General features: G+C 43.2%; 1 long non-coding RNA gene across 19 annotated transcripts in view; it reads right to left on the bottom strand.

The window, feature by feature from the left end:
* Window positions 1-956: 956 nt before the first annotated feature.
* LOC148773392 (uncharacterized) overlaps window positions 957-19,666 on the bottom strand; it is a 32,001-nt gene continuing 13,291 nt past the window's right edge. For 5 of the 19 annotated variants that reach the window (XR_016036768.1, XR_016036765.1, XR_016036763.1 and 2 more), the window contains 6 exons: window positions 15,616-15,696; window positions 10,153-10,256; window positions 8,311-8,608; window positions 6,477-6,704; window positions 5,813-5,915; window positions 957-5,559 (listed from right to left, as the gene is read on the bottom strand). This is a non-coding gene — a long non-coding RNA (uncharacterized LOC148773392). The remainder of the gene's footprint in view (window positions 5,560-5,812; window positions 5,916-6,476; window positions 6,705-8,310; window positions 8,609-10,152; window positions 10,257-15,615; window positions 15,697-19,666) is intronic. The other 14 variants (XR_016036776.1, XR_016036778.1, XR_016036781.1 and 11 more) reach the window with 5 other exon arrangements.

The raw sequence follows: 19,666 nt of genomic DNA, 5'->3' as shown, positions 1-19,666 counted from the left end.
CCACGTGCTGCCTCCTTTCGAGGCAAAAATCCACAAATTACTACCATCGCTTTGATAGACAAGTATCCATTCTTCCAGTCACTCACAGCTAAATATATATTGAGCTCAAACCCATACTCTTCATTAGAAGTATCCCGTTAACTCTGTAGTGGAAATATCCTGTCAGAGGTTAAATGTGAGATGACATGGCTCCTGCATGTTAACTTTTATACGTTCAAGGCATTGAAGATGTTAAAAACAATTCTCCTTTGGATCCCTTTTACCCATTTAACCACAGACCTCTCTCCCCCACTCTCCTGTCCTTCAAAACCAAAGTTCCAGAAAGCATTTTCTGCATGCCTTGTTAACATTCTTCACTTCCCGCTAACCTCTTATCTCACTGTACTACTGAATCTGTCCCCATGATTGCAGTGGACGTGCTCTTACCAAGGTCACTAGGTAAATATGTTAGTACATGAATATTGCTTTAACGATTCCCTAAAGTATACATGGACGTCCCTGGTGGTTCAGTCAGTAAAGAATCCGCCTTCAAAGCAGGAGACTAGGGTTCAATTCCTGGGTCGGGATGATCCCCTGGAGGAGGAAAGGGCAACCCACTCCAGTACTCTTGCCGGGAGACTCCCATGGACAGAGGAGCCTGGCGGGCTACAGTCCATGGGGTCACAAAGAGTCGGACACGACTTAGCAACTAAACCACCACCAGCAAAGTACACACGCTTATGCAGACTGCTTCTGTTACTGAAACAAGTCTTTGACTGTTTCCCAGGCTCTGGAGCGTGAGGTACAAACCCTGGCTGTCCTGTTCTCTAAATGCGCAGCCCTAGGCCAAGTTCTCTCTGTTCCTCAGCTTTTCGTCTACAAAATGGAGATGAGCAAGTGTCTACCTCATAGGGGTGCCTGGACCATTAAATGAATTGATATGGGGAATACTGTTAGGACTTTAAAATGTAGCCATGTTTAGTTTTCATGTATATCTTTATTCGCATTACTATCCCCACAGGCACAAAAACAGGATACAGAGTGGTGTTTATTCACAATGACATTTGAAGTATGTGGTTAGCGAGTGTGTTCGTTTCCTAGGGCTGCCGATACTAATGAACAGGAACTTCATGACTCAGAACAAGAGAAATTCATTATCTTATCGTTTTAGAGACCAGAAACCTGAAATCAAGGTTGTCGGCAGGGCCAAACTTCCTCTGAAGCTTCCACAGGAGTCTCCTTCGTTCGTCTTCCAGCTTCTGGTGGCTCTTGGCTTTCTTGGTTCATGGGAGCATAACTCCAGTCTCTGCCTCTGTCTTCGCATGGCCTTCTTCCCTGTGTGGGTGCAGTCTCCCTCCTTTCTCTTATAAGGATACCCGTCTTGGGGTTTAGGAACTGTCCTAAATCCAGTCATCTCTCGAGGTCTTTAACTTAAATGTACCTGCAAAGACCCTATTTCCAACTAAGGCATGGGGGTGTTATGATTTGGAATTATTGGAGGGCACACAATTCAACCACTAGAGTGACATAAGCAAGCTACAAAATTAAATGTAAGATGAGACCTTGTGTTTTGTATGTAAATATATAAATGTATGCGTACATCTGTAAATATATAAAACCTGCATAAGAATAAATCTGGAGCAATTCTGGTGGCACAGCTAAGATCCCACATGCCTTGAGGCCAAAAAACCAAAACATAAAACAGAAGCAATATAGTAACAAATTCAATAAAGACTTTTAAAATGGCCCAAATCAGAACAAAACTTTAAAAAAATATATGTTCCTATCTATAAGAGTTGGGATTAATCTTAGGTAAGGTAGTTGACTGGCAAAAGACAAAATAGCATAGTTGTTATTGTTAAAGGTTTAAAATTCAGAAGGAAGATATGAAATATTAATAGTTATATAACCAATCACACAGCAAAACTATTCACAGAGCCAAAACTACAGTACATGCAAGGGATATAGGAAGAAATGCACTAATAATAGATGATTCTAACATACTTCCCTTAATCCAAAATAGTCAAGTAGAGAAATATTTACTCATTGCAGAAAAGACTTAAACAACACAGTCTCAAGAGTAGATCTGATAGATGAACATACTGACTGTGAAGGGTCTTAGATAACACACTTTTTAGATGAATATGGAACATTCAGGAAAACTGACTCTATCTGAGGCTGGTAAACAAATCTTCAGCCCAGATGGAAATACACATTAAAAATGGCAGAATTTGATGACGATAATGTTAACGAAAACACAACATATCAGAATCTAATTAAAGCAGCAATGAGCAACACTAGTGCATGCTCAGTCGCCTAGTTGTGTCTGACTCTTTGCAACCTCATGGTCTATAGCCAGTCGGGCTCCTCTGACAATGGGATTTCCCAGGCAAGAATACTGGAGTGGGTTGTCATTTCCTCCTCCAGGGGATCTTCCTGACTCAGGGATCAAACCTGCATCTCCTGCTTGGCAGGTGGATTCTTTACCCCTGAGCCACAAGGGAAGCCCTACAAAGAACCAGGCTTCTTTGGAAAAAATGTCTGATTGCAGGTTTGCGTAGGGATTGTACCAGATGAATCTGGACCAAACTCTCATACGAGAAAACACAATTAAGGCACAAAAGTCAACCAGAAGGAGCTCACACAGGCTAAAGGCGGAACAATTAGAATGTCAAGTAAAATAATGACTGCTGCTGCTGCTAAGTCACTTCAGTCGTGTCCAACTCTGTGCGACCCCATAGACGGAAGCCCACCAGGCTCCCCCTTCCCTGGGATTCTCCAGGCAAGAACACTGGAGTGGGTTGCTATTTCCTTCTCCAGTGTGTGAAAGTGAAAAGTGAAAGTGAAGTCGCTCAGTCGTGTCCAACCCTTAGCGACCCCACGGACTGCAGCCTACCAGGCTCCTCCATCCATGGGATTTTCTAGGCAAGAGTACTGGAGTGGCTTGCCATTGCCTTCTCCATAAAAATAATGACTACACTATATTAAAACACATCAGATATAGAAAAATCTACAGCTCGTAACGCCATTCTAATGGGAAAAAAAGTCCACAGAAACCAACTTATTGCTCACCTTTGGAGGATCCTAAGGAAACTACCTGCTGTTCTGAAAAGTGAAAAGACTGTAAAAGAATTAAACATTCATCCTATCCTCCCATGCAACCTAATAGTTGATTAGGAAATTCCTTTTATAAAGGAATTCCAACTAACAAATGCATACAAAATTTTGCAACCTTAAATGAAATGCAGATTTGGCAATGGTATTTGGAGGCCACAAACTTCAGGTGAAAAACACATGGGAAATGTTACAATGGTGGTAGCGGGCTGACAATACATGAAACCAGTGATTAACCTTAGTGTCACAACTGGAGAGACAACTAGACACAACGAGTCTCCTGGAAGAAGGCTATGGAGTAAACTCCACCACACCTGAGGTATGCTTGCCAAAAATATGAATTGATATAGCCTCTGCATCTAATCACCGATCAAAGGGGGAGGGGACAGAACCACATAAACAAAACAATAGGGACAGAGTCAGCAGATTGATAGTTTAGCGGGTAAAGAACCCAACTGCAATGCAGGAGGCACAGGAGACACGGGTTTGATCCCTGGGTTGGGAAGATCCCCTGGAGGAGGAAATGGCAACCCACTCCAGTATTTTACCTGGAAAATTCCACGGACAGAGGAGGCTGGTGGGCTACAGTCCATGGAGTCGCAAAGAGTCAGACGTGACTGAGCACAGCAGACTCTAGAATGCAAACCCACACAACAAAAGACATAGCTTCTTATGCAAATAAATTGGAGGATGTGATGGTTAATTTCATGTGTCAACCTGATGGGGCCACAGAGTGCATACACATTTGGTTAAACATTATTCTGTGCGTCTATGGGGGTTTTCCTGGATGAGATTAACATTTGAACGGGTGCATGAAGTAAAGCATATTGGCAGCTTGTTCCTGCACTCAGACTAAATGAAAAATGGGCTCTTCTTGGGTCTTGAGCCTGTTGGCTTTTGGATTGGAACTCACACCATTGGCTCCTTTAGGCCCAGGGCTTGCTGAACATAGATCGTGGGACTTCTCAGCTTCTATAATGACCTGAAACAATTCCTGAAGTCAGTCTACTCCCCCCTCTATAACAGGCTATTGGTTCTGTTTCTGACTAATACAGATTTTGGTACCAACAGTGGTTTTAAAAGGAGAGAAATTTAAGGTTGAGTTTTCTGAACTGGCCTGGGGGCAGGGGGAGGTTTCTGGAATTGGCTCTCGAATCTGATCATATTTAAAGGTGCTATATTTCCAGTAGTAAAGAGAGCCCTGATAGTCCATGCTGTGATCTGGGAATGGATATAACCTAAATGTCACCACTGCAGATACCTAAAAGAAGAAAGGATGTGGGTGACTGTGTATATGATACTTTCAAACATTTTTGCAAGATAACAAATATAAGAAGATTGGCTGATTGCCCCTAATGTCACTAGACAAAATGGAGAAAGAAAAGGATGAGCTCAGAAATTGGAATTCCCAGCTCAAGTGCCACAAAAATGGTCTGTAAGCTTTCATTAGTGCCTTGAAGGAGACCCTTATTTCCTGTAACCAGAAGGTGAGACTTTTCAAAACAAATGCAAAACCTCATCCACCACAAAGACAAGCCACTGACTGGAAGAAAATATTCATAAATCATATATCTGATAAAGGACTGCTGCTGCTGCTGCTGCTGCTGCTGCTAAGTCACTTCAGTCGTGTCCGGCTCTGTGTGACCCCATAGACGGCCTCCCCTGTCCCTGGGATTCTCCAGGCAAGAACACTGGAGTGGGCTGCCATTTCCTTCTCCAGATAAAGGGCTACTATACAGAAAAAAGAATCAAAAGTCAATAGGAAGAAAACAGACACACTCATAGATAAACTGAGAAAAGATTTCAAGAGCGACTTCATCAAAGAAGACATAGAATTGGCAAAGAAGCACATGAAACTATTCTCATCATTATCATTGTGCAAATATAATTGAAAACTACAATTAGCTACCACTACACCTGACAGGGAATGCTCATGAAGAAAAAGAATGACCAAATCAAGTTTTGGCACGACTATGGGACATGGACCTCTCACACACTAATGGTGGTGATGAAAATGGTGTCACCACCTTGGAAAACCGTTTGTTCGTATCTTACAAGGTTAATCTTACATCTACCATATGATCCAGCTGTTGCTCTGGTAAGGATGTATTCTAGAGGAAGAAAGCATATGTACATGCCCAGACTTACACACCAATGTTCATAGCAGCTTTATTTAGAAGAAACCCACTTGGAAACACCTCAAATGTCCCTCAAGAGGTGAATGAATAAAGCAAATTGTGGCATACGCATATACTGGATGGGTGGCTCAGACGGTAGAGAATCTGCCTGCAAAGACCCGGGTTTAATCTCTGGGTCAGGAAGATCGCCTGAAGAAGGAAATGGCAACCCACTCCAGTATTCTTGCATTGAAAATCTCATGGAAGAAGGAGCCTGGTGGGCCGCAGTTCAGGGTGTCGCAAAGAATCAGACACGACTAAGCGAATAACTCTTTCAGATACTGGATTGCTGCTCAGCAATCAAAAAAAAAAAAAGAGCTATTGACACATACAACAAAATAGATAAATCAAAAAATAAATAGGTGTCCAAATCTAGTCTGATATGTAAGGAGTTTTGAAGCCAGCACTCCATCCTAATAAGTACAAAGGCAAACTAAAAAAAAAACAACAACAGCTCTTCTCAGATCAGAGAGGTGAGGCCACAAGTCAAATTTCTGTCTCCAAAATTAAAGAGACAGGTGAATACTGAGAATACAACTTACCAAAGCAAAACCATCAGCAGAAACTTCCATGGGAACCAGTATCAGTGTAGGAAAACCAAAAAATATAAATGTTGGGGTCTCCCGAGGACTGCTGCCCTTGAACCTGGAATAGAAGAAGCTCCATAAGTCATCAGGACACTGATTCTCAGAAGCTGTCTCCTTCAGACACCTGAAATGAGCAAGGCCACTGGCATGAGGGTGGCACAGGGAGACACACCCAGCACACGATATAATGGGCTTCTCCCAAGGCCCCTTTCTTCTCCTTTTCTCGTTTGTCCCCAGAGAACAAAGTGGAAAAGGAATAAGAAATGGCCTGAATTCATGCAGACATTCATGATCTCACAATAACCACAGGACCATGGGTTTATTCATGTGTTATCATTGAATGGTCACAGAGACATTGTAGGTAACACATTCTTACCCCCATTTTACAGAGGGGAAGGCTGAGGTGTAGAGAGAGTTGCTACCTGTCTCACCTCCTGTGACCCTGCCTTTAGGAGGAAAGTGGCTCCAGGACACTGCACTCACTGGGGCCAGGCGGGACCCTTTTTACCACCAAGACAGCGGGGCACCGAACCCCAAAGCAGGAAAGAGGTGACTTGGGTGTCCATCCATTTGTCTCCCCACACCCCAGGGTGAGCTCGTGCCCACCGCAGGAACTTACTCTCCCAACTCAGTTCCAAACACCTGAAGGTGAAACCTGCTTTCCGCGCCAGGCAGCCTCTGTCTATATTAAAATATCACGGTCGCCGCAATGACGTCAGGTTTCTACGGCTCCGCGGTGTGCAGCCCTGTTTACACCTGGAATGTCTCCTATGTTGTAACCATCATTTGCAGTCTTGACAAGCTGCATCCTCGCAGTCATCCAACACCATGGGTTCTGTCATCTGCACTGGGGCATAAAAATTCGTGAATACCCAACACGTGTTTGACACATCCTGCATCCATCCATCTATTCACCCAGTTAACAGGTATTAAGACCAAAGTTTATATGATCTCTTTGGTTAAGTTTTAGGCTTCTCTAGAATAGCAACAGGAAATTAAAGTGTAGGAAAGCAGGTGTGGAAAATTCAGTTGTTAACTCTAAGAAGACATGGCTCCCTCCCTTTAAGATTCCAGGCTTCCCAGATGGCACTAGTGATAAAGAACCCGCCTGCCAAAGCAGGAGACATAAGAGACACGAGTTCGATACCCGGGTCGGGATGATTCCCTGGCGGAGGGCAGGGCAATTCAGTATTCTTGCCTGAAGAGACCCTTGGACAGAGGAGCCTGGTGGGCTACAGTCCGTAGGGTCGCAAAGAGCTACCTGAAGCGAATAACTGAGGACAAATAAATGCATATTAAGATTTCAACCAGCTCAAGTTTCTATTTGATGATTCTAAAACATGCTTTCAGCCCTAGCTCCCTCTCCACATTTCTAGTTACTGTCCTCTTTCCATGGATTCTCTCTCGCACCGAAGTTCTACCAAGAATTCTGCACACTTAATTCACATCTTCCCGCACCTCCCTTCCCTCATCTAAAGGGGCTGTGTTCCTCTGCGCTTTCACTGAAATTACACTTGCCAACTCAACAACCACTTGTTTGTCACACTTATACAACAGATCCAGAATGTTGAGAGGATTTTTCAAATACAGGCAAATACGGTTATTTTCTCAAGAGAAGAGGCTTGCAGGACTTCCCTGGTGGTCCAGTGGCTAAGACTCTGCTCCTAATGCAGGGGGCCAGGGTTCAATCCCTGATCAGGGAAATAGATCCCACATGCCGCAACTAAATGAGATCCCACATACAGCAACTAAGACCCCATGTAGCCAAATAAATATGTTTTATAAAAAGAGAAAGAGACGAGAACTTCCCTTCTGTAGTTCAGAATTCAATTACTTGACTACAGATGGGGAATCACATTACAGGACAGCCAGCTATCCAGAAGCTCAAGCTGTAAAATACATTCCATAGAGTAAGAGTGAGATAACATGAAGGCTGTGCTTTCAACAACAGGCTTTCAAATGAAGCACAGTTTTTCTCAGACATATCTCATAATTTTACTTCAATGAAAGTGATTTTGCAAATATGTTAAGTGCAAGTTAGCAATAATTTTTATAGTCACTTCAAGAACCTGTGTTTTTTCCATTTATTTCTTTCTCAAGAACTTAGCATGTAGGGAATAAACTTCTCTGAAATTATATTGTTATTCAAACTCTGCCATGAAAATATATTGTTTGAAAGAACTGTGCGATATACCATATTTGGACACTATATTGGTAGGGATAGGGACCTCTTTTGCAGTTTTCTGTTAAGTCAAAATTCTTTTACTGGGTTGTAGAAATTATGATGCTTGACATTCTCTGGGGATGTATCCATTAAATAAGAAGAATAAAACCCAACCTACAAAAAGTATACATGAATCCATATTGATATCAACAAATATTTGAATTAATGAAGAAATGGTGTTGAGAATAAACGTCTTTATCAAAAAATTCCAAATAATATATGTAAATACCATTGCCTCCATGAAGCGTGCCTGCGTGTGTGCTCAGTCGTGTCTGATTCTTTGTGACCCCATGGACTATAGCCTGCCAGGCTCCGTGGTCCTTGGGATTCTCCAAGCAAGGATACTGGAGTGGGTTGCCTTTTCCTCCTCCAGGGGATCTTCCCGACGCAGGGACTGAACCACCGTCTCCTGTATTACAGGTGGATTCCTTACTGCTGCGCCACTGGGGAAGCCTGATTGCCTCCATGAAGTAACCCATAATTCTGGCTTCTACCTCTGAGGGCAGAGAGGACTTAGTGACTGACTTCTGAAGGATAGAGAAGGCAAATGGAAAAAGTTACTGTACAATGGAGAAACTGGACAAACAGCACGTTAACCCAGTGAAGCAGGTCATCATATCCAGTGACTCAGTGATGTCATGTGGGTACCATGGTGATAAGAGGGGCACTTCAACTCTGTGGTATTTTTCCTCAAAACTGATAACCACAAATAGTCCAGCAAACTGCCTAATCACAAGTATACTAAAAAACAGCCTGTACTCAAGACTGTCAGGGGCATGAAAACAGTGTGACAGTTCCTCAAATGGCTAAACAGAGAGTTACCATATGACGCAGCAATTGCACTCCTAGGTACAAAACCAAGAGAAGTGATGACATATATTTACATAAAAACTTGCACACAAATGTATATAGCATTGTTATTCAGAAGAGCCAAAAGTGGAAACAACCCAAATGTCCACCAACTAAAGAGTGTGTAAGTAAAATATTGCATACTATTTGACAATAAAAAGGAATGAAGTACCGATATATGCCATAAGACCGGTGAACGTTGAAAACAGTATGCCAAGGGAAAGAAGCCAAATATGCAAAAAGTCACATAGCATATGATTCTATCTACATGCAATGTCCAGAAAGATGTCATCAATATAGCTGTACCCAAGGGAATCCCCCCTTTATACCAGACTTCCAGAAAGCTCTTTGTTGTGGCTCTTTGCCACAGGCCCTCCCTCCCACCTTTCTGTCTTGAAACGTTCAGGCTACAGTTCAGGCATCTGCCACTAGGTGGCACTAACAAATCGCCACTTTCAATTTTCTTACAAACGAGTTTATTCAAACAACTACCAAAAATTAAAGTTCAGCCTCTGAATATATGTACAGGATGAAACTAATTCTGTTAGAAAACACTGATAAGTGTAAAAGAAGGCGGTAGAAAATATACGCTGGGGCCTGCACAAGATGAAACACCAAGTGGCAGCAGCAGTTGGTGGTCGGGCAAAGGGCAGGAAAGAGGTGACTGATGGCGTATGGGACCTTGGATCCTGGTGTGGGCAGCCTGAGCGGTAGTGTTCAGTGTCCCAGCAGGGGATGACAGAGTGTGTGAGAGAAAGAATGGGCAGCATGTGCAGCCTGGAGGGTAATGGGGGTTAGCACGTGTTCTCTGGTAGGGACTCTCTGTAGAGTCCACACTGTTCATTAGCAAACATTAATAAGAGAAGAAATAAATCAGTGCACGCGATGTAAATTTGGAGTAGTCAAGAGCAGATGGAATTGCTTCAACACAAATAAAAATTTTCCAAATAGAATGGCTACCATCATCATCAGTTTCCTAGTTTACTCTCTCCAAATATACTCCTTTACATTAAAAAAAAGAACAAAAATAGAGATGGATATGATGCCACCTGGCACGTTATCTTCCTCATCCAGAGGGGTAGGTGAGTGAGTACTGAGGGACGACAACGGGAGGGGTGCATGACCATTTCTCCAGCCCTGGAAGCACATCTTCGGAAAGGGAGGCTGCTCTGCATCCTCAGGGAGGGTGAGGGATGGGACCCCATCCCATCCTGACACTTACCTGCAGAGGTGACCCAGGCTCTTGTCACCATGATCTTGGGCATCTGTGGCTGGGACTCATGGTGCCTCTGTCACAGAGCTGTCCTGAGAGGTGAACGAGAAAACCTGCCCAGAGTATATGGCATGAGGTGGGACTTCAGTGCCATTTAAATAAATGTTGGGGTACAGCAGCCCCAGAAAGATGGTAGGAGGGGCGAATTCATGCTTAGAATCAAACCCCATTCCCGCCAGAAATGCTCAGAGGGCTCAAACAAACCTTGTACGCACCAGGACTCAGGGACCCCATAGAGACTGAGACAGAACTGTGTTTGAGCATCCCCTGTGGAGGTATGGTACGGGTCAGCAGTGGACAGGGGCTCTGGGTGCAGCAGACTTGGGTATGGCATAAGCCCTCTTGGAGGAGGTCGCCATTAACCCCACCACAGATCTGCCAGAACTTACACAGGACTGGGAAACAGACTCTTGGAGGGCACAAACAGAACCTTCTGTGCACCAGGACCAGGAGAAAGGAGCAGTGACCCCACACGAGACTGACCCAGACGTGCCCCGGAGTGTCCAGGAATCTCCAGTGGAGGCATGGGTCAGTGGTGCTCTGCTGCAGGATTGGGGGCAGTGAGTGTAGCAGTACATGCATGGGATCTTTCGAAGGAGGTCACCATTATCTTCATTACCTCCACCATAGTTTCCGTTCCGTTCCGTTCCGTCGCTCAGTCGTGTCCGACTCTCTGCGACCCCGTGGACTGTAGCCTACGAGGCTTCTCCGTCCATGGGATTCTCCAGGCAAGAATACTGGAGTGGGTTACCATTTCCTTCTCCAGGGGATCTTCCCAACCCAGGGAACGAACCCGGGTCTCCCACATTGGAGGCAGACGCTTTAACCTCTGAGCCACCAGGGAAGCCCATAGTTTGGCCCCAGGTAAATAGCATGGAGGGAACACAGCTCCGCCCATCAACAGAAAATCGGATTAAAGATTTACTGAGCATGGCCCCACCCATCACAACAAGACCCAGATACCCCTCAGTCAGTCTCTCCCATCAGGAAGTTTCCATAAGTCTCTTATCCTTCTCCATCAGAGGACAGACAGACTGAAAACCACAATCACAGAAAACTAACCAATCTGATCACATGGACCACAGCCTTGTACAACTCAATGAAACTATGAGCCATGCCATGTAGGGGCACCCAAGATGGACGGGTCATGGTGGAGAGTTCTGACAAAATGTGGTCCACTGGAGAATGGGAATGGCAAACCACTTCAGTGTTCCTGCCTTGAGAACCCCATGAACAGTATGAAAAGGCAAAGATAGGACACTGAAAGATGAACTCCCCAGGTCGTTAGGTGCCCAATATGCTACGGGAGATCAGTGGAGAAATAACTCCAGAAAGAATGAAGGGATGGAGCCAAAGCAAAAACAACACCCAGCTGTGGATGTGACTGGTGATAGAAGTATGATGCTGTAAAGAGCAACATTGCATAGGAACCTGGAATATCAGGTCCATGAATCAAGGCAAATTGTAGTGGCCAAACAGGAGAGGATGGAAAGAGTGAACATCAACATTTTAGGAATCAGCGAACTAAAATGGACTGGAATGGGTGACTTTAACTCAGATGACCATTATATCTACTACTGTGGCCAAGAATCCCTTAGAAGAATTGGAGTAGCCATCATAGTCAACAAAAGAGTTCGAAATGCAGTACTTGGATGCAGTCTCAAAAACCACAGAATGATCTCTGTTCGTTTCCAAGGCAAACCATTCAATAGCACAGTAATCCAAGCCTATGCCCCGACCAGTAATGCTGAAGAAGCTGAAGTTGAACGGTTCTATGAAGACCTACAAGACATTCTAGAGCTAACACCCAAAAAAGATGTCCTTTTCATTATAGGGGACTGGAATGCAAAAGTAAGAAGTCAAGAAACACCTGGAGTAACAGGCAAATTTGGCCTTGGAGCACGGAATGAAGCAGGACAAAGGCTAATAGTTTTGCTAAGAGAATTCACTGGTCGTAGCAAATACCCTCCTTCTGTTACAGAAACCAGTACTTGAGAAACCAAGCACCCCACTCAGAGAATTGGAGAACTCAGGTTTATTATGCCAGTGGGCCCAGAGGAGTTAACACTCCAAGCTCTGAGCCCTGAACAAAGGGTTCCAGAGTTCTTATAGACAGACTGTAGTGGGCAACACTAGCTGCTAATAGGATGGTTTAAACTAAGGGGCTTTGCATGCATGGGAACAGCAGTCAAGATGGGGAGAGGGATGCCTTGCCTGGACAGGATTGATTAAGCAGGGCTGCGGGTGCTGGGCAATTGCAAAGAGCAGGACAAGGGTGAGTGAGATAAACTCCAGTTCCTAGTATTGCAAGTCCCCACTTTCTGAGACTGCGTGACCTATGTGATCTAGATTTGCAAGGGGCAAGCCGAGTTACAGAGGCAGAAGGAGAAGGAGATTATGTCAAATTTTAACTTTTCCTCTTCATTCCAACAACACAAGAGAAGACTCTACACATGGACATCACCAGATGGTCAATACCGAAATCAGATTCATTATATTCTTTGCAGCCAAAAATGCAGAAGCTCTATACAGGCAGCGAAAACAAGACCAGGAGCTGACTGTGGCTCAGATCATGAACTCCTTATTGCCAAATTCAGACTTAAATTGAACAAAGTAGGGAAAGCCACTAGACCATTCAGGTATGACCTAAATCAAATCCCTTACGATTATACAGTGGAAGTGAGAAATAGATTCAAGGGAGTAGAGCTGATAGACAGAGTGCCTGATGAACTATGGACGGAGGTTCGTGACATTGTCCAGGAGGCAGTGATCAAGATCATCCCCAAGAAAAAGAAATGCCAAAAAGCAAAATGGCTGTCTGAGGAGGCCTTCCAAATAGCGGTGAAAAGAAGAGAAGCAAAAAAGCAAAGGAGCAGAGGAGAGATATACTCATTTAAATGCAGAGTTCCAAAGAATAGCAAGGAGAGATAAGAAAGCCTTCCTCAGTGATCAGTGCAAAGAACTAGAGGAAAACAATAGAATGGGAAAGACTAGAGATCTCTTCAAGAAAATGAGAGATACCAAGGGAACATTTCATGCAAAGATGGGCTCAAGAAAGGACAGAAATGGTAAGGACCTAACAGAAGCAGAAGATATTAAGAGGTGGCAAGAATACACAGAAGAACTGTACAAAAAAGATCTTCCCGACCCAGATAATCACGATGGTGTGATCACTCACCTAGAGCCAGACATCCTGGAATGCAAAGTCAAGCGGGCCTTAGGAAGCATCACTACAAACAAAGCTAGTGGAGATGATGGAATTCCAGTTGAGCTATTTCAAATCCTAAAAGTTGATGCTGTGAAAGTGCTGCACTCCATATGCCAGCAAATTTGGAAAACTCAGCAGTGGCCACAGGGATGGAAAAGGTCAGTTTTCATTGCAATCGCAAAGAAAGGCAATGCCAAAAATGTTCAAACTACCGCACAATAGCACTCATGTTACATGCTAGTAAAGTAATGCTCAAAATTCTCCAAGCCAGGCTTCAGCAGTATGTGAACCATGAACTTCCAGATGTTCAAGCTGGTTTTAGAAAAGGCAGAGGAAAGAAAGTGAAAATCCCTCAGTCTTGTCTGACTCTTTGTGACCCCGTGGACTAGACAGTCAGTGGAATTCTCTAGGCCAGAATACTGGAGTGGGTAGCCTTTCCCATCTCCAGGGGATCTTCTCAACCCAGGGATGGAACCCAGGTCTCCCGCATTGCAGGCGGATTCTCTACCAGCTGAGAAACAAGGGAAGCCCAAGAATACTGGAGTGCGTAGCCCATCCATTCTCCAGCTGATCTTCCCGACCCAGGAACAAAACCAGGGTCTCCTGCATTGCAGGCGGGTTCTTTACCAACTGAGCTATGAGAGAACCCCAGAGGAACCAGAGACAATATTGCCAACATCCGTTGGATTATCAATAAATCAAGAAAGTTCTAGAAAAACACTTATCTCTGCTTTATTGACTATGCCAAAGCCTCTGACTGTGTGGATCACCACAAACTGTGGAAAATTCTTAAAGAGATGAGAATATCAGACCACCTGACCTGCCCATTGAGAAATCTGTATGCAGGTCAGGAAGCAACAGTTAGAACTGGACATGGAAAAACAGACTGATTCCACATCGGGAAAGGAGTACGTCAAGGCTGTATATTGTCACCCTGCTTATTTAACTCAAATGCAGAGTACATCATGAGAAACGCTGGGCTGAATGAAGCACAAGCTGGAATCAAGATTGCTGGGAGAAATATCAATAACCTCAGATACACAGATGATACCACCCTCATGGAAGAAAGTGAAAAGGAACTAAAGAGCCGCTTGTTGAAAGTGAAAGAGGAGAGTGAAAGAGCTGGCTTAAAGCTCAACACTCAGAAAATGAAGATCATGGCACTCGGTCCCATCACTTCATGGTAAATAGATGGGGAAACAAGGAAACAGTGACAGACTTAATTTTGGGGGGGCTCCAAAATCACTGCAGACAGTGACTGCAGCCATGAAATTAAAAGATGCTTACTCCTTGGAAGAAAAGTTATGAGCAACCTAGACATCATATTAAAAAGCAGAGACACTACTTTGCCAACAAAGGTTCATCTAGTCAAGGCTATGGTTTTTCCAGTAGTCATGTATGCATGTGAGAGTTAGACTGTAAAGAAAGCTGAGTGCCGAAGAATTGATGCTTTTGAACTGTGGTGTTGGAGAAGACCCTCGAGAGTCCCGTGGATAGCAAGGAGATCCAACCAGTCCATCCTAAAGGAAATCAGTCCTGAATATTCATTGGAAGGACTGATGTTGAAGCTGAAATTCAAATACTTTGGCCACCTGATGGGAAAAACTGACTCATTTGAAAAGACCCTGATGCTGGGAAAGACTGAAGGCGTGAGGAGAAGGGGCTGACAGAGGATGAGATGGTTGGATGGCATCACTAACTCTATGGACCTGAGTTTGAGCAAACTCCAGGAGTTGGTGATGGACAGGGAGGCCTGGCGTGCTGCAGTCCGTGCGGTCACAAAGAGTCGGACACGACTGAGCGACTGAACTGAACCGAATTGAACTGAATAGCAATGCGGGCTATCTGAGCCCTGGTCCTAAGGAAGGCACGGTGAAAAGTCATTCCTCACTCTTTCTCCTACAGAGATTACATGCATCTAGGGGAAGGAAGCAAACAACTCTCTGACATGTGCTGTCTTGAAGGTTTGAGATAGCAGGTTCTCTTCATTCTTTGGTGTACCAGAATTTCCTAAGAGCTGCTCACAACATACCTGTGTGTTGATCCTAATCCAGTCCCCACCCTGGGAAGACAGACTTGCCTTTGACTCACCTGGTGAGCTCAGTGAGAGATGGCACTGCGGTAGTGGGCTGTGGTGTTTGTCTAACTTCTGCTCCTGGACTGCTCCTTGTGTTAATACATTGATAAGAAAATCTGGGACTCACCCCGTAGTCAGCAGTGCAGGGGCTCTCAGATCATACATTTTCCAGCCACATCACATCAAGATTTCAGCCATGTGCTGCCTCCTGAGAGGCAAAATTCCACAAATTACTACCATTTCTTGACAGACAATTATCCATTCTTCCATTCACTGATACCGTAATATATATTGAACTTTAGGGCTCATACTATTCCATTGTAAGGTTCTTATTAATTCCACAGTGCAAGTAAGAGTGTAGAAAGGACAAATTCAAGGGTTATTTCTGAGATGAGCTTCACATTAACTTTTAAAATTGCTGAAGTTTCAAGGATTTGAAGATTTAAAAAAAAAAAATCTCTCTGTTCTCTCATCAAAAGTTTCAGGAAGCGTTTTCTGCATTCCCTGTTAACATTCTTCACTTCCCACTGTCTCCTCATCTTACTGCACTGTAGCTTCTGTCCCTGTGATTGCAATGAACGTGCACTCACCGAGGTCACAAGCTACCTTTTGGTCACTAAGTCCAATACTTTCTATAAATATATTAATATACAAATACTATAACTTTTTAATGACCATCTAAAATGTGTACACTTGCATAGACTGCTCCTAACAAATCTTTGACATCTTCCCAGGTTCTGGAGCATGAGAAACTGGGTACAAACCCAAAATGCTCTGTTCCCAAACTGTGCAGTCCTGAGCTAAGTCCTTATGTCTCTGTCCCTTATCATTTCATCTATGAAATGTGGGTTAACACCATATCTAATTCATAGTACTGTTGTGAGCACAATGAGTCAATACATAAAAAGCATTTGGTTAAATGTATTTTAGTCGTTTTTATTTCTTTGCTTATATCTTCACTGGCTATGAGCATTTCTACCATCCCTGTGGTATAAACTGATTTTTAATCACTGACTCTGGAGGTATGCTGACAGAAGGTGAGTGGGTCACAAAACTCAATGTATGATGAGAACTTATCTTTTATACGTAAATATGTAAATACAGACACACATGCACAAATGTATAAATAACAGCAAGAGAAAATTTCTAGAGTATGATAAATGTATACAAATAACTGATTCACTTTGCTGTACACCTGAAACTAACACAAAACTGTAAATCAACTAGACTCCAATGACAAGTTTTTTTCTTTTAAAAAAAAGGATAGGATACAAATGAAAATCTTAGCGAGGCTTTTCTTTTCGTAATATGTTTCAGGATATTTTCTTTCCCTTTTTAGTAATTAATTTTTTACTCTACTAAACACCCCACAGCACACACTGTTTCAATCATTTAAAATAAGAAAGTTCTGAGAAATTTAAGCATTCTTAGCCTTACAGGAAACCTACAAGAAAGCAACTCAACTTTAGAAAAGGAACACCCAGAAGCATAGAATGGGAGGCGAGATATTGGGGGAGTCCCTACTGGTAGGACAGGTCACAGGCCCCCAAATTCTACACTACATTAATTATTATCAATATTTAAATCTCTGCTTAGTTAATTAGGAGAAAAACATGGTACTTTACTGTGTTTGACTTTGTGTTACCTTGATTGAAAAAGTAGGCTCTTCTCATCTGAAAGGCAGTAGCGTACACTGCTTAGATGAAGGGCTCAGGGACTACAAACCTGTATTCAAATCAAAGCCCCACCACCTGCTAGCCCTGCCCTCACTGTGCCTCAGTTCCCTCATGCTTAAAGTCTCCTCACAGGTTATAGTGAGGAAGAAACAAGTAAGTATACTTTGAGCACTTATACCACTGTTGGGCACTGAGGAAGTCAGCAATAAATATTTATCATTCTTATCATCCCTAAATGGAACATTATGATTTCTACAGTCATTGTTATTATTGGGTGGGCTTTCTGTTCCCTCCAAATAAAGCTCCTTAAATTGAAAGCACGCCCACCAGTTTTGGCAACCAGTTAGCCAAGTGCAGCTTTTCTCTTAGGAGGAAAAGTGGTTCATACATCAAACATGGAGTCTCTTCAGGTGCTGCCCAAGGGACTAGTTCCTGACAGGGAATCAGCCTACTCTGGATGCCTGGGGGCCACTGAGAAAAATGAGAGCTCTGCAGCTTATTGTGCAACCAGAGATCCTGCAGGACCACAGACATCAGAGAGCGAAAGAGATTACAAACTCCAATGAAGAAAAGAAGTCCAGCAAATCTCTCAAATTGGGAAATTACCTGAACAAAGCTGGAGAATATGCATCCTCCAAAAAGTGTTGTTAAGGCCCCCAGAATTTCCAGCCAGGCTGGGCTGGAGATGATCTTACCCTGTATAAAACTAGTCCATGAAGACTTGGAGCAGGGGACTTCCCTGGTGGTCCAGTGGTTAAGAATCCACCTTGCAATGCAAAGAACATGGGTTCGATCCCTGGTCAGGGAACTAAGATCCTACATGCCATGGAGCAACTAAGCTCGAGTGCCACAACAAAGATCCAGTATGCTCAATTAAGAACTGACAGAGTCAAATAAAAAAAAAAATAGGTTTTATAAAAGACTAAGGGAGAAGACTGCTTTTTCAAATCCCAGAAAATAAGTAATAAAGGCATGCACAGAAACCTGGCCCAATCAAAGGAACAAAATAAATCTAGAGAAATGAATGATAGATAAATGATCGAAAATTATGTGACAGAGAATTCAAAATTATCATCAAAGACAACGAACAAAATCAGGAGAGTGATCATGAACGAAATGAATATATCAACAGGGATAGAAATTAAAAAAAAAAAAGAACCAAACAAATTATGTAGCTGAAGAATACAATAATTGAATTGAAAATTTCATTATAGGAGGTGATGGAATTCCAGCTGAGCTTTTTCAAATCCAAAAAGATGATGCCATGAAAGTGCTGCACTCAATAAGACAGCAAATTAGGACAACTCAGCAGTGGCCATAGACTGGAAAAGGTCAGTTTTCATTCCATTCATCTCTCAGAGAAAGGCAATGCCAAAGAATGTACAAACTACCGCACAATTGCACTCATTTTACATGCTGGCAAGGTAATGCTCAAAATCCTCCCAGCTAGGCTCAACAGTACGTGAACTGAGAACTTCCAAATGTACAAGCTGGATTTAGAAAAGGCAGAGGAATCAGAGGTCAAATGGCCAACATCTGTTGAATCATAGAAAAAGCAAGAGAATTACAGGAAAACATCTGCTTCCTTGACTAAGCCTTCTACTATGTGGATCACAACAAACTGTGGAAAATTCTTCAAGAAATGAGAATACCAGACCACCTGACCTGCCTCCTGAGAAACCTGTATGCAGGCAAAGAAGCAACAGTTAGAACTGGACCTGGAACAATGGACTGGTTCAAAATTGGAGAAGGAGTACATCAAGGCTGTATACTGTCACCCTGCTTATTGAACTTGTATGCAGAGTACATCACGTGAAATGCCAGGCTGGATGAAGCACAAACTGGAATCAAGATTGCCGGGAGAAATATCAATAACCTCAGATATGCAGATGACACCAGCCTTACGGCAGAAAGCGAAGAGGAACTCAAGAATCTCTTGATGAAGGTGAAAGAGGAGAGTGAAAAAGCAGGCTTCAAACTCAACATTCAAAAAACGAAGATCATGGCTTCTGGTCCCATCAATTCATGGCAAATAGACCGGGAAACAACGGAAACAGCGACAGATTTCATTTTCTTCGGGTCCAAAATCACTGCAGATAGAGACTGAAGCCATGAAATTAAAATAATACACTTGCTCCTTGGAAGAAAAGCTATGACAAACCTACACAGCGTAATATTAAAAAGCAGAGACATTGCCGACAAAGGTCCATATTGTCAAAGCTATGGTTTTTCCAGTAGTCATGTACAGATGTGAGAGTTGGACCATAAAGAAAGTTGAGCACTGAAGAATTGATACTTTTGAACTGTGGTGTTGGAGAAGACTCTTGAGAGTTCCTTGGACTGCGAGAAGATCAAACCAGTTAATCCTAAAGAAAATCAACCCTGAATATTCACTTAAGGACTGATGCTGAAGCTGAAGCTCCAATACTTTGGTCACGTGATGCAAAGAGCCAACTGACTGGAAAAAACTCTGATGCTGGGAAAGACTGAAAGCTGGAGGAA

Source organism: Moschus berezovskii, chromosome X (genome assembly GCF_049115385.1).
Source record: "Moschus berezovskii isolate FMDL1 chromosome X, NW_MosBer_1.0, whole genome shotgun sequence".
NCBI classification, from domain to species: domain Eukaryota; kingdom Metazoa; phylum Chordata; class Mammalia; order Artiodactyla; family Moschidae; genus Moschus; species Moschus berezovskii.
This window is presented reverse-complemented; position numbering and strand designations above follow the sequence as displayed.